Raw genomic sequence first — 12742 nt, forward strand, 5'->3', positions numbered from 1 at the left:
GAAATTAGACGGTGATTGGTAGGCTAATCAAGAGTCCTTAAACTCCTTTTACAGAAATGATATATTTTCCCCTCCCTTTGTAGTAAGAGACTAATGGCTCCTCTCCTCAGTGAAGCTGGATCCTTTATCACAGGCTCAGGAGACAGCCCGAGGCTTAGAGACAGACTGCTTTGAGGACATTGGAACCGCCGAGGTGCTGAGTAACCCTACTGAGAAAGAAAAAAGAGGAGGCGCTTCCGGAGTTAAAATAAGACAGAATGCATCACTGGAGAACACAGCGGCTGAAGACTGGCAGAATTCTCAACAGCTCAGGCTACCACATACTGTTCAGTTTTCGTTTGTACTTTGGAGGGTCTTTAGAAACCTCTGACAAAAAAATAATTAGAGGTACAGTACCTTTTTAGCCAGTCAATATAAAGGAAACCCTGTCGGTATAGGAACCGTTCTGATGTTCATTACTTAAAAATTGCTCGTTCTCCTTTGTCAGTATGGAGGGGGAGGTGTTAGTGATGAGTCTTAATTTTTTGTATCCCTATCCACTCTCTAAAAGCTTTTGAATTATTTTGAGCGCTCATAACATTTGAGGAGAGTTTGTCGTGTTTTGTGTACGTTCTGGACAATGCCTGGCATTCTGCGAGAAATTGATAAGCAGTAAATAATAAACACATCTCATTCACCAGTGGACCAGAAAGATCGCTGTCATTCTTTTAGCAAAGAGCAAACTAATAAGCAGGAATTCTGGCCAGCCTCTCCTTTCCGTTACAGCTTCCAGTTATTTACCCGGGCTTAATGAATGGCCACCGGCTGGCAGACACAACAGCTTTATAGTATTTGCACACAATTTATTTAGGTCGGTTTAAAAAATTTTCTCTCTCTTTGACGCCAGGGTTGCCCGACGAATTCAGAGAGAAACTCTGGAGACAGAGGGACGGAAGATTTCGTTTTCCAGTGGTTTCCGAGGAGGAATCTGGGACGGGCTGGGTGAAATAGAGTACCATTTGCTTAAGGTTAAAAAAAAAAAAAAGAAATTCCAGTCTGGGGGGCCAGGTGGTGCTTCGGTAGGAGGGCCTTGCAAGACGAAACCAGCTTTGGGGGAAGGACGCGGGGGGTGGGGGGTTCCTGCACGAAGAGAATTCCGCTGTGCCTCGAGCGCCCACCCTCCACCTGGCTGCGGGACGTTATCTCTGGAGAAAAGCCCTGGAATCCCGAGCCCGCCGGACGCTGGGACTTACCCGGGCGCGCGGGAGAGCGCGCGGGGGCCGAGGCGGCGACGCCTGTGCCTTTAAGGGGCCGGTCTCCGGGCACCGCCGGGGCCCAGACGCCGGGACGTGCCGGGGCCGCCCCGCCCCGAAGCCGCCCGTTTCCTGCCGGGCGGCGCGACGGCACCTGAGCAACTGCGGCGGCGGCGACTCGGAGCGGGCGGCCCGGGCTGTAGTGCCGGCGCCGCCGCGTGTTCCCGGTCTCCTTTCCCGGCCGCACAGGGTAAGGGAGAGCAGGCCGCGCCGGGCCCGGGCTCCGACCGCGGGGACCGCGGAGGGGGGAGGGCTGCGCCGGCCGCGGGGTGCCGGGCCGACGGGAGGGCCGCGCCGAGCGGGGGGCGCGGCCGCGGGGTCCCGACACCACCCGCCGCAGCCCCGCCGTAGGCCTCGGGCGCAGGGTCGTCGCCGCCCCCGGGCTCCAGCTTGGGCCCGGCTGCCGTGGCGGGCGGGCTCCGAGGGGCCTCTCGGCCTCACCGGGCCGCCCCGGCCCGACCCCGGTTCCGCCGCGGCGCCTCCTCCGGGGACGTCTCCCGAGGGCGAGGTCGGCGGGAGAGGGCTCTGGGGTGACCGAGGAGCCTATTTTTAGCCAGGCGTGAGGGCCCCCGGGAGGGAAGGCGGATTACCGCCTCCTCGGCCGGTGGACGGAGGGAGCGTGTCCCCAGCGGCGGCCCTGGGCCACGCTTACGCCATGCTGGAATTTCAGCCCTCGCCGCTCTCGGGGTGCTTGGGGAAGCAGCGCTCGTCCGTGCTCAGCCCCCCCTCCCGCCGCCCAGTGCTTGTCCCCGGGCCCCGGAGTGGGGCGGTTGAGGATGGGAAAGCGGCGTGAGGGGAGAGTTTGGAAAAATCTGGGGACCGCCCTGGAGAAGGGGGAAGTTATCCTTCCTCTCCCTGAGGGGTGTGTCTTCCTTACGGATTCTCCCTCCCCTCTTCGGTTATCCAACAAGGAGATTTTTGGCTTCGGGGACCTCGGCAGAAAACCAAACCTGCAGCCAAGAGAAGTCGTACGGTAATCAGACGTGGGCAGTGCTGCCCCGCGCGTCGGTGGTGAAGGAGCATGTGTGTACCGGAGACCGGCAGCCCCAGGCGCGGGGAGCGGCATCCTAACCTCGGCTAAGCTGCACCCTGTGTAGATTCAGGAACGGGTTGTTTAATACTAGCTGTTCCTTTTGGGAGGAAGGAGGACTCTTAAGTTCATGGTTGGGCCTATTCCAGGAGAGGATTCCTTAGCGGGTATCTTAATAAGCACTGCTTAAAAAGCTGCAATTGAAGTGAACTGTTCAGAGTTGTGGGGTGTTTTGAGATGCTTTGTGGAAACCCTTGAGAAATTTAGACAACCGTTTTCTGCTAAAGATAAACATCTTGAGATGAATGAACTAAACACCCTAAATTGTGTAGGACTTCTCTTGAAGTTTGAATTCTTGGTTAATTAGGTGGTTCTTTTCACTACCTCACCTAGCAAGCGAATGGTATCACTGTCTCCAGCTTGGCTGAACTAGTTGCTGCTGAGACTGGTATGATTGTCCCAAGAATAACACCAGAGTACTCTTGAGTTGATCTGTTTTGAGTAGACATGCCTTGCTATAAATACTTCCATATTTAATGTGTTAGCTGAGAAGCACCCCCAGTCTCCGATCCCCCATCTGCTGTTCTTCAAGGCTATAACAAGAAATAACTGGGTTTATTGTTTGTAGATTCTAAGGAAAATTCATTAATTCATCCCTTTCCCCCTGCCTCCAACACTGAATTAGAAATGTCTCTTCTAATTTTGCAGCTTTGAGCAGTGTAACTGTCTCTATCAGGTGCACTTAAAGAGTGAGGCATTCTGTTTACCTTTCTGAGATTCATACTGAAACTTAAAATATAACAAAGCCTGATGAAACTTTTTCTTAAAAATGTTAAGCACTTTAAAATTATAAAGAATATTGAGCATTGTGTAACTGTTATGGGATCAGGGTCAACATTATGAAAAGCCATTAATTTACCATTTTGTTTCCACTTTAGTTTTTTCTGTATCCTTTAATATCACAGTCTCTTCTGCTTGATGCAGATGTTTTCTTGATTCTCTCACTCCAAGCCTCCTCAGAGTTTATAGGCCTTAATCTGCTTTTAGTAGGGCAAACATTCTAATAATTAGATATTAAATGGTAATCAATATGACATTTATGAAGGACCTGAGGTTAGTGAAGGACAGGGAAGCCTGGCGTGCTGCAGTCCATGTGGTCTCAAAGAGTGGGATGCGACTTAGCGACTGGACAACAACATGCATAAATAAAGTTGAATTTTATTGTTTCCTCTTTGAGTATTTGTGAACATGACTTTGGGTGTTCTAATCTTAAAAAAATGTAGTTTATGTACAAAGCACAGGTAAAACATTGGTTTAGATAAGAATAGAAGCTTTTTTCCCCTATAAACAGAAAATTAAGCATAAAGAGGGAAAATCGTTAGTATCATGACTAAGGAGTTTGATGTAACTTAACCGTCTGCATCTGAGCTCTTGAAAGACAAGAGTAATGGCAGTTTATAACTGTTTGCATGCCAGGCTGTTGAATTGGTGTTTTAAATTTTTTTTTTTCCCCCCTCAGCCTTTGAGATAGATTGCAGCGTAAGCCATTTAGGCTCTTAAAATTAATTAATTCTTAAAGTGGTATAGGGTTTTAATTGGATTTATCTTAAAAAGGTAAAATAGGTAAAATAGTATACTTTTTGTTATTTAGTCAATAAGTTGTATCAAATCTTGTCTGACTCTTTTGCAACCTCATGGACTGCAGCCTGCTAGGTTCCTCTGTCCATGGGATTTTCCAGGCAAGAATAGTGGAGTGGGTTGCCATTTCCTTCTCCAGGGGATCTTCCTGACCCAGAGATCGAACCGGTGTCTCCTGCTTGGTGGGCAAATTCTTTACCACTGAGCCACCTGGAAAGCCCATACTTATAGTACTAAGAATAATTTCAGTAATGACTCCAATAGAAAAAATCTGTTATTTCTAGGAAATGTGTAAGAAGAGTTCACTTCCTTTTAAAAAAGTTATGATTTTAGTATTTTACCTATCACTTTACTACAGTTAAGAACTTTAACCTAATGTCAAGTTTCAGCAAAGTGATTTGTATACTACATGGGACTTACCACAAAATGAATTGTTTATACTTCCCTTCTTCCAGGGTATTGCTTTTAGGGATTCTCTTCTTACTAATTACTCTGCTTATTTAGTCTTCATGATTCGTCCTCACTCTTGAAGTGCTCAACTCTTGGTTCACTTTACTTTCTATATTCCTCTGGTGATCTCATCCAATGTCATGGCTTTAAATACCTATATGCTGATGGCTTCCATTTTTATATCTCCAGCTCAGACTTAACTCCTGTGTTCTGTAAAACCTATTCTGAATTTCCTTTTGGATGTGAAGTAGTAAACTCAAACTAAAATTGCATGTTCCTCTTTAAACCTGCCTAAGGTATAGTCTAATCTGTCTTACTAGATGGCAGCTCTGTCCAACATTCAAGTGAAAAGAAAAATGGAATCATCCCTGACTTATTCATACTTGGTATTCTTGGCTCAGTCTTATCTTGAAAATATATCCAGAATCAAGTCACTTCTTACCACCTCCTTTGCTCACTAGGCTAGTCTAAACCAGTCTTCTCTCTTTTCTAGATTTCTGCAGTTAAGCTCCTAGTAGGTTTCTCTGCTTCTGTCTTGCCTGTCTGCAGTCTTTTTCAGCAGAGCAACCAGATCATACCTCTTCTCTCTTCAAAAATCCTGCAGTGACTTCCCATGTGCATCATAAAATCCCAAGTCCTTATGATCTACAAGGTCTTACAGAATCCTCCTACTCTCCCCGTCTCCCCTTACCTTTCCCAAGTTAGCGACTGCTCTGCCTCCTGCTTTTTTGGCTCCAGTCCCACTGACTGTCTTAGGGACTTTATGCTGGTTGTTTCCCCTCCTTGAATCACTTTTTCTGTGAGCTATCTCTGTGACCCATTCACTTGTCTCCTTCATATCTGCTCTTGAAATGTTTTTCAGAAGTCTGCTTTCCTATTTAAAGCTGCACTTCCCTACTTGTGATCCCTGTATCCTGTTCTGTTTTCCATAGCAGTTGTCACCTTCCAGCAAGCTATAAAATTTACTTGTTGATTTTGCTTATTGTCTCTTTTCTCTGCTCCCAGACATACTATAATGTAACCTCTATGAGGACAGGGCTTTTTGTCTGTTTTCTTTGTTGCTCAGTGGTAAAGAATCTGCCTGCCAATGTAGGAGAAATGGGTTCAATCCCTGATTCGGGAAGATCCCCTGGAGAAGGAAATCACAACCCACTCCACTATTCTTGCCTGGGAAATCCCATGGACAGAGGAGCCTGGCGAGCTGCAGTCTATGGGGTTGCAAAAGAGTCAGGCACAACTTAGCAACTGAACAACACCAAGGGTTTAGGGCAGTGCTTGGTACATAACATAATCTCAATGAAGATTTTTTTTAAAGATTTGTTTATTACAAGTGAATTAAAATCTTTATCTCCTGCAGGGTTTTTTTTTTTTTTTTTTTACTGTGATGCATATCTCATTTTTGGACACGTGGTTTTCAGTTTGCTCCTTTCCTATGTGCAGACAGAGAGCACAAGAAAAATGGCTGGCAACCTTTAGGAACACCTTGATGGAGGAAGGGATGTTGGAGTGTGGTGGAGACCGTCTTACCTGTCCCATGTGATTAGGATCATTGGTTAGGTCATTTAAAAAGTTGGTTAAAGCAAGAACTCAAGGTATCTGTGCACTTGGTTTTAACTTGAAGCAGTTACTTTTATTTGCGTCTCATTTTATTTGGATCAGTCTCTTGTCTTTGAGTAGAGGTCTCCTGTTCTTTTTTCTATACATCATATCCTAAGAGCATTGTCTATGATTTCTAGTATTGTTTCTTTTTTAAAAAAGTAAAATGAAACTTTCAAACTTACAAATTATTCTAGGTTTTTCCAGTCCTTATTAAAGGCTTCCAAAGGATTTGACTTAGTTTTGTAGAAATGAAAGCTTGATGTTTATTCTGTCATTTAATCGATTTGTAGAAATAAAATATATAAGTGAGTAAGTTGTTAGCCAGAGCATTTAGCTTTCTGTAGACACTATCCCCTGTGTCTACACAGGGGGACAAATGTCATTTAATCCAGTGAGAGGTCCTTTAAGATAGCTTCTATATTGAGTAGTTTTCACAGGATCCTAGCTGCCTACCATTACTAGTGGAGAATGTCATTTATCCACATCTCTTTTATTTTGATTCTCAGTGACATCTGCAATTAGTTATCAGAACTTATATGATTTTTAGTAATTACATTGTCTATCAAGAGACTTGATGATGTGCTACATTCTCACTGGAAAATGTGTGATGGTTATTATTTATTCTTATATATGAATCACTTAAGTTGCCAAGGAAACAGTCTGGTCTGAAAGTCAGTAATAACTAGGAGACCTGCAGGTCTTAGACCTTATTAATTCTAATCTTCTATGCAAGTTTCTTATTGCTCAGTTCTTTAATTGTGTAATGTGTGGTGTAAGTGGATAAAGTGTGGGTGCTAGGGAGTCTGAAGAACTTGGGTTTGAATTTGGCTTTGCTTCTTAAAACCACTTACTGTATGTGTAGATTTACCTGCCTGAGACTCATTTGCCTTGCTTATTTTATCTTAGTAGTTGCTACATAAGTGATAGCTAATAATAGAGTGCTTATTTGCTATTTAAGACTTTGTAAATACTTTATGTATAGCATCATATTGATTCCTCTCCACAGCCTTATGAGATAGATGGTATTTGATGGAAACAATGGAGGCAGGTTAAGTAATTTGTCCAAAGACACAGAGCAAAGAAAAGGAGGAACCTGAATTTGAACTAGATATTCTGACTCTAGAGCCCATTCTCATCCATTGAGCTGTTTTATAAGAATGTTTTCTGGAAAGAAAAGAAACACTGTCCATGTGCAGTTGTCTGTTGTTAGGTATTATAAAGTTGCATTAAGGTTATAAAGATTTCTTTCCCCTGGAGCTAGAGGATTAACTCTGAAAGCTAGTGACTTAAATTTGAGGACCTAAAGTTTTCCAAGGAGAGAAAATAGTAAAAGCTACTTAAAACCAAATGCTATAAAATATTTTATATAGAAAGCAGTACGTAGACTATGATCTTTTTAATTTATAAGAAGTTTTTTCAGTCTTAATTCCTATGTATGTGCATTATGAGTTACTGCCATGTGATCTTGTAGGCATTGCTCAGTGGTTATTTCAGAAAGGCCAACCCTGATCACCAAAATGCATGTCTTTGTCTGAGCTTTATATTTTTCTTCATTGCATTATCAGTTATTACCTAATATCATAAAGCTGTGACCAACCTAGACAGCATATTAAAAAGCAGAGACATTACTTTGCCAATGAAAGTCCATCTAGTCAAAGCTATGGTTTTTCCAGTAGTCATGTGTGGATGTGAGAGTTGGACTATAAAGAAAGCTGAGTGCCAAAGAATTGATGCTTTTGAACTGTGGTGTTGGAGAAGACTCTTGAAAGTCCCTTGGACTGCAAGGAGATCCAACCAGTCTATCCTAAAGGAGATCAGTCCTGAATATTCATTGGAAGGACAGATGCTGAAGCTGAAACTCCAATACTTTGGCCACCTGATTCGAAGAACTGACTCATTGGAAAAGACCCTGATACTGGGAAAGATTGAAGGCAGGAGGAGAAGGGGACGATAGAGGAGGAGATGGTTGGATGGCATCACTGACTCGATGGACATGAGTTTGAGTAAACTCTGGGAGTAGGTGATGGACAGGGAAGCCTGGTGTGCTGCAGTCCATGGGGTTGCAAAGAGTCGGACATGACTGAGTGACTGAACTGAACTGATAATATATGCTTATTTATTTATTTGTTTGATATCTGCTTCACCTGTAAGAATATAAACTTTATGAGGCAGAAACTTTGTCTTGTTCACCACTGCGAACTATGTTTCTGGTACTTAGGTACTGCTCGCCAGATTTAATTAAAAAAATTAATTTATTTTGATTAGAGGATAAATACTTTACAGTACCGTGATGGTTTTTTGCCATACATCAACATGAATCGGCCGTAGGTAAACATGTGTTCCCCCCCCATCCTGAACTCCCCATTCAACCTCCCTCCCCACCCTATCCCTCTAGATTGTCCCAGAGCACCAGCTTTTGGTGGCGTGCTTCAGGCATTGAAAATGAATGAATCTGTTGTCTGATGTTTGAGAATGATTGGGACTCATTGAGCCTTCTGCTTTCCTTGTCATTTGTGCCATCCTCCTTCTCCATTAGCATGATTAGTTGATTTACATGGAATGCCATGTAAAGTGAGACTTCAAGAATAAGGGTTTCAGGTTGACTCTTGGGAGTGGGCTGGAAAATAAAATTTAAAAACGAATTTCAGCAAAAATACTTCTCTGCTTAGTACCAGTTAATCTTATTGATCAGTAAGTTTTCTAAGTGAAATATGTACATAAATTATTTAGTGATTGCATATGTCTAGATCTATTTATCTTTGAAATAAATTTGAACAAGCTACAATGAAAGCTCCCCAGTGTTCTCAATGATGTGGTGTTGAACACTTGTTTCCTTAAATTTAAAAAATCCACACACAGGTTGGATTTATGTGCTTCTGGACTGTACTTGTTTACTTTATTGGGAAATCATGTTTATTTGAAATGTGTTCTATAATTATTTTACATAGTTTTCATAACCTGGATGTCTCAGGTGGCTGAACATGATTTCTGTGAAGTGAATTTATCATGTTTCTCATAACAATTTGGTATTTTCATTTCTGGGTATAGTTTCAGTTACTGTGGTGTATAATCCTTTTTTGTATTTTTTTTTTCTTTCTAAACACTATAAATGGGATTCTTCTGTATGAGTTTATTTGCAACTTCCTTTTCCCCCTCAACTTTATTGTCCTAATATTTTTCTTCCATGTTATATATAACTTTGATTCATTCACTTTCACTTCTACGTGGAATTTCATTGTATGTGTATTTTCTAATTTATTATCTGTTGATGGGTATTTGGGTAGTTTCCAGTCCTCTTTACTGTTATAAGCAATGCTGTTATGAATACCTTGTATGGCTCTGTGGGTGCACTTGCATCTGTACTGTCTCTAGGTGGTTTTAAAAAATTTTTTTGTTTTTACTTACAATAACAAATAACTTTCACATTATGAGACTCAATACATTATCAGATATATACATATATAACTAAGTTTCTTGGGGGAAAAACCCTATGTGTTGCTAGTTCATTTCATTTAAAAGTATGATTGCTAATCAAGACCTAATAAGTTGATTTTTGTTACCTACTAACGTGTTGAGATTAGCAGTTTGAATGAATGTTTCGGACCTTATATCTCGCTTGGAGCAGAACTGCTGAATTGTAGGAGAGGTTCATTTTTAGCTTTAGGTAGTGCTGAGTTGTCTTCCAGTATAATTGTAGTACCAGTTTATTCTCCACATTCTTGCCTATATAGTTGACCCTTGAACATCTTGGGGGGTTAGGGATGCTGACCCTCTGTGCAGTCAAAATTCATCCTATAATTTATAATTGGCCCTCCATATCCCCTGTTCCTCTCAACTGTGGTTTGGCATCTATTGTGTAGTACTGAGGTAGTCACTATTGAAGAAAATCTGTGAATCAGACCCTCACATTTCACCCCCATGTTGTTTAAGGGTCTACCAGACCTAATGATGGTAAATAATGAAGTCAGACAGCCGGTTGGGCATGAATTGACATCTTGTGGGTTTTGCATTTTTGCTTATAGAGTGGAGATGTATTTTCTGAAATTTGCTGGCCATTTTTGTTTCCTTTTCTCAGAAATGACCGTTGGGTTTTTTCCTTTATTTTTTAAAAAATAATTTATTTTTGGTTGTGCTGGGTCTTCGTTGCTGTGCATGGGCTTTCTCTAGTTGTGGTGGGCAGGGCCTGCTCTTGGTTGAGGTGCGTTATCTTCTCCTTGTGGTGGTTTCTCTTGTTGCAGTGCACAGGGCTCTAGGTGCACGGGGCCTGATAGTTGTGGCTCATGTGCTCTAGAGCAAGGGCTCAGTAGTTGAGGTGCACAGGCTTAGTTGCTCTGTGGCATGTGGATCTCCTCGGGCCAGGGATTGAACCTTTGTCCCCTGCATTGGCAGGCAGATTCCTGCCCACTAGGTCTATACAGTCAGGAAAAACAAGACCGGGAGCTGACTGTGGCTCAGATCATGAACTCCTTTTTGCCAAATTCAGACTGAAATTGAAGAAAGTAGGGAAAACCACTAGACCATTCAGGTATGACCTAAATCAAGTCCCTTACAATTATACAGTAGAAGTGAGAAATAGATTTAAGGGACTAGATCTAATAGAGTGCCTGATGAACTATGGACGGAGGATTGTGACAATGGACAGGAGACAGAGATCAAGACCATCCCCAAGAAAAATGCCAAAAAGCAAAATGGCTGTCTGAGGAGGCCTTACAAATAGCTGTGAAAAGAAGAGAAGCGAAAAGCAAAGGAGAAAAGGAAAGATAACACCCATTTGAATGCAGAGTTCCAAAGAATAGCAAGGAGAGATAAGAAAGCCTTCCTTAGTGATCAGTGCAAAGAAATAGAGGAAAACAATAGAATGGGAATGACTAGAGAGCTCTTTAAGAAAATCAGAGATACCAGGGGAACATTTCATGCAAAGATGGGCACAATAAAGCATGGAAATGATATGGACCTAACAGAAGCAGAAGATATTAAGAAGATGTGATAAGAATACACAGAAGAATTGTACAAAAAAAATCTTCACGACCCAGATAATCACAATGCTGTGATCACTCACCTAGAGCCAGACATCCTGGAATGTGAATGTCTAGTGGGCCTAGGAAGCATCACTGCGAACAAAGCTAGTGGAGGTGATGGAATTCCAGTTGAGCTATTTCAAATCCTAAAAGATGATGCTGTGAAAGTGCTGCACTCAATATGCCAGCAAATTTGGAAAACTCAGCAGTGGCCCCAGGACTGGAAAAGGTCAGTTTTCATTCCAATCCCTAAGAAAGGCAATGCCAAAGAATGCTCAAACTACCACACAGTTGCACTCATCTCACACGCTAGTAAAGTAATGCTCAAAATTCTCCAAGCCAGGATTCAGCAGTACATGAACTGTGAAATTCCAGATGTTCAGGCTGATTTTGGAAAAGGCAGAAGAACCACAGATCAAATTGCCAACATCTGCTGGATCATTGAAAAAGCAAGAGAGTTCCCAAAAAACATCTGTTCTGCTTTATTGACTATGCCAAAGCATTTGACTGTGTGGATCACAATAAACTGTGAAAAATTCTGAAAGAGATGGGAATACCAGACCACCTGACCTGTCTCCAGAGAAACCTGTATGCAGGTCAGGAAGCAACAGTTAGAACTGGACATGGAACCGCAGACTGGTTCCAAATAGGAAAAGGAGTATGTCAAGGCTGTATATTGTCACCCTGCTTATCTAACTTATATGCTGAGTACATCATGAGAAACACTGGGCTAGATGAAGCACAAGCTGGAATCAAGATTGCCGGGAGAAATATCAATAACCTCAGCTATGCAGATGACACCACCCTTATGGCAGAAGTGAAGAATTAAAGAGCCTCTTGAAAGTGAAAGAGGAGAGTGAAAAAGTTGGCTTAAAGCTCAACATTCAGAAATCTAAGATCATGGCATCCGGTCCCATCACTTCATGGCAAACAGGTGGGGAAACAGTGGCTGACTTTATTTTTTGGGGCTCCAAAATCACTGCAGGTGGTGACTGCAGCCATGAAATTAAAAGACACTTACGCTTTGGAAGGAAAGTTATGACCAACCTAGACAGCACATTAAAATGCAGAGACATTACTTTGCCAACGAAGGTCTGTCTGGTCAAGGCTATGGTTTTTCCAGTGGTCATGTATGGATGTGAGAGTTGGACCATAAAGAAAGCTGAGCGCCAAAGAATTGATGCTTTTGAATTGTGGTGTTGGAGAAGACTCTTGAGAGTCCCTTGGACTGCAAGGAGATCCAACCAGTCCATCCTAAAGGAAATCAGTCCTGGGTGTTCATTGGAAGGACTGAGGTTGAAGCTGAAACTGCAGTATTTGGCCACTTCATGCGAAGAGCTGACTCATTGGAAAAGACCCTGATGCTGGGAAAGATTGAAGGCAGGAGGAGAAGGGGACGACAGAGATGAGATGGTTGGATGGCATCACTGACTCAATGAACATGAGTTTGAGTAAACTCTGGGAGTTGGTGATGGACAGGGAGGCCTGGCGTGCTGCGGTCCATGGGGTCGCAAAGCGACTGCGCAATGGACTGGACTGAACTGATCTCAGGGACTTCCTGTTTTCCTCTCTGATAGGAGGTCTCTATGTTCGGAGTCGAGTGTCTCAGGTTGCAAGTGTCTTTCCTCACTTTGTGGTTTGTCTTTTTCATTCTCTTATGGTATCTTTGTTAATAAAAGTTAAACCTTTTAATTTAGTAGAGTTTCTCAGGATTT

The 12742-nt window shown here is 42.8% G+C and overlaps 1 protein-coding gene across 5 annotated transcripts in view; it reads left to right on the plus strand.

Annotated features, from left to right (window-relative positions):
• The first annotated feature begins 1173 nt into the window (after positions 1-1173).
• The window catches only part of KTN1 (kinectin 1), a 112284-nt gene continuing 100715 nt past the window's right edge, over positions 1174-12742 (plus strand). For 2 of the 5 annotated variants that reach the window (XM_043472165.1, XM_043472167.1), the window contains exon 1: positions 1177-1482. The gene's annotated coding sequence lies outside the window, so the exon portion shown is untranslated. Of the gene's footprint in view, positions 1483-12742 lie in introns of all 5 variants that reach the window. The other 3 variants (XM_043472164.1, XM_043472163.1, XM_043472166.1) reach the window with 3 other exon arrangements.

Source organism: Cervus canadensis, chromosome 6 (genome assembly GCF_019320065.1).
Source record: "Cervus canadensis isolate Bull #8, Minnesota chromosome 6, ASM1932006v1, whole genome shotgun sequence".
Classification (NCBI taxonomy): domain Eukaryota; kingdom Metazoa; phylum Chordata; class Mammalia; order Artiodactyla; family Cervidae; genus Cervus; species Cervus canadensis.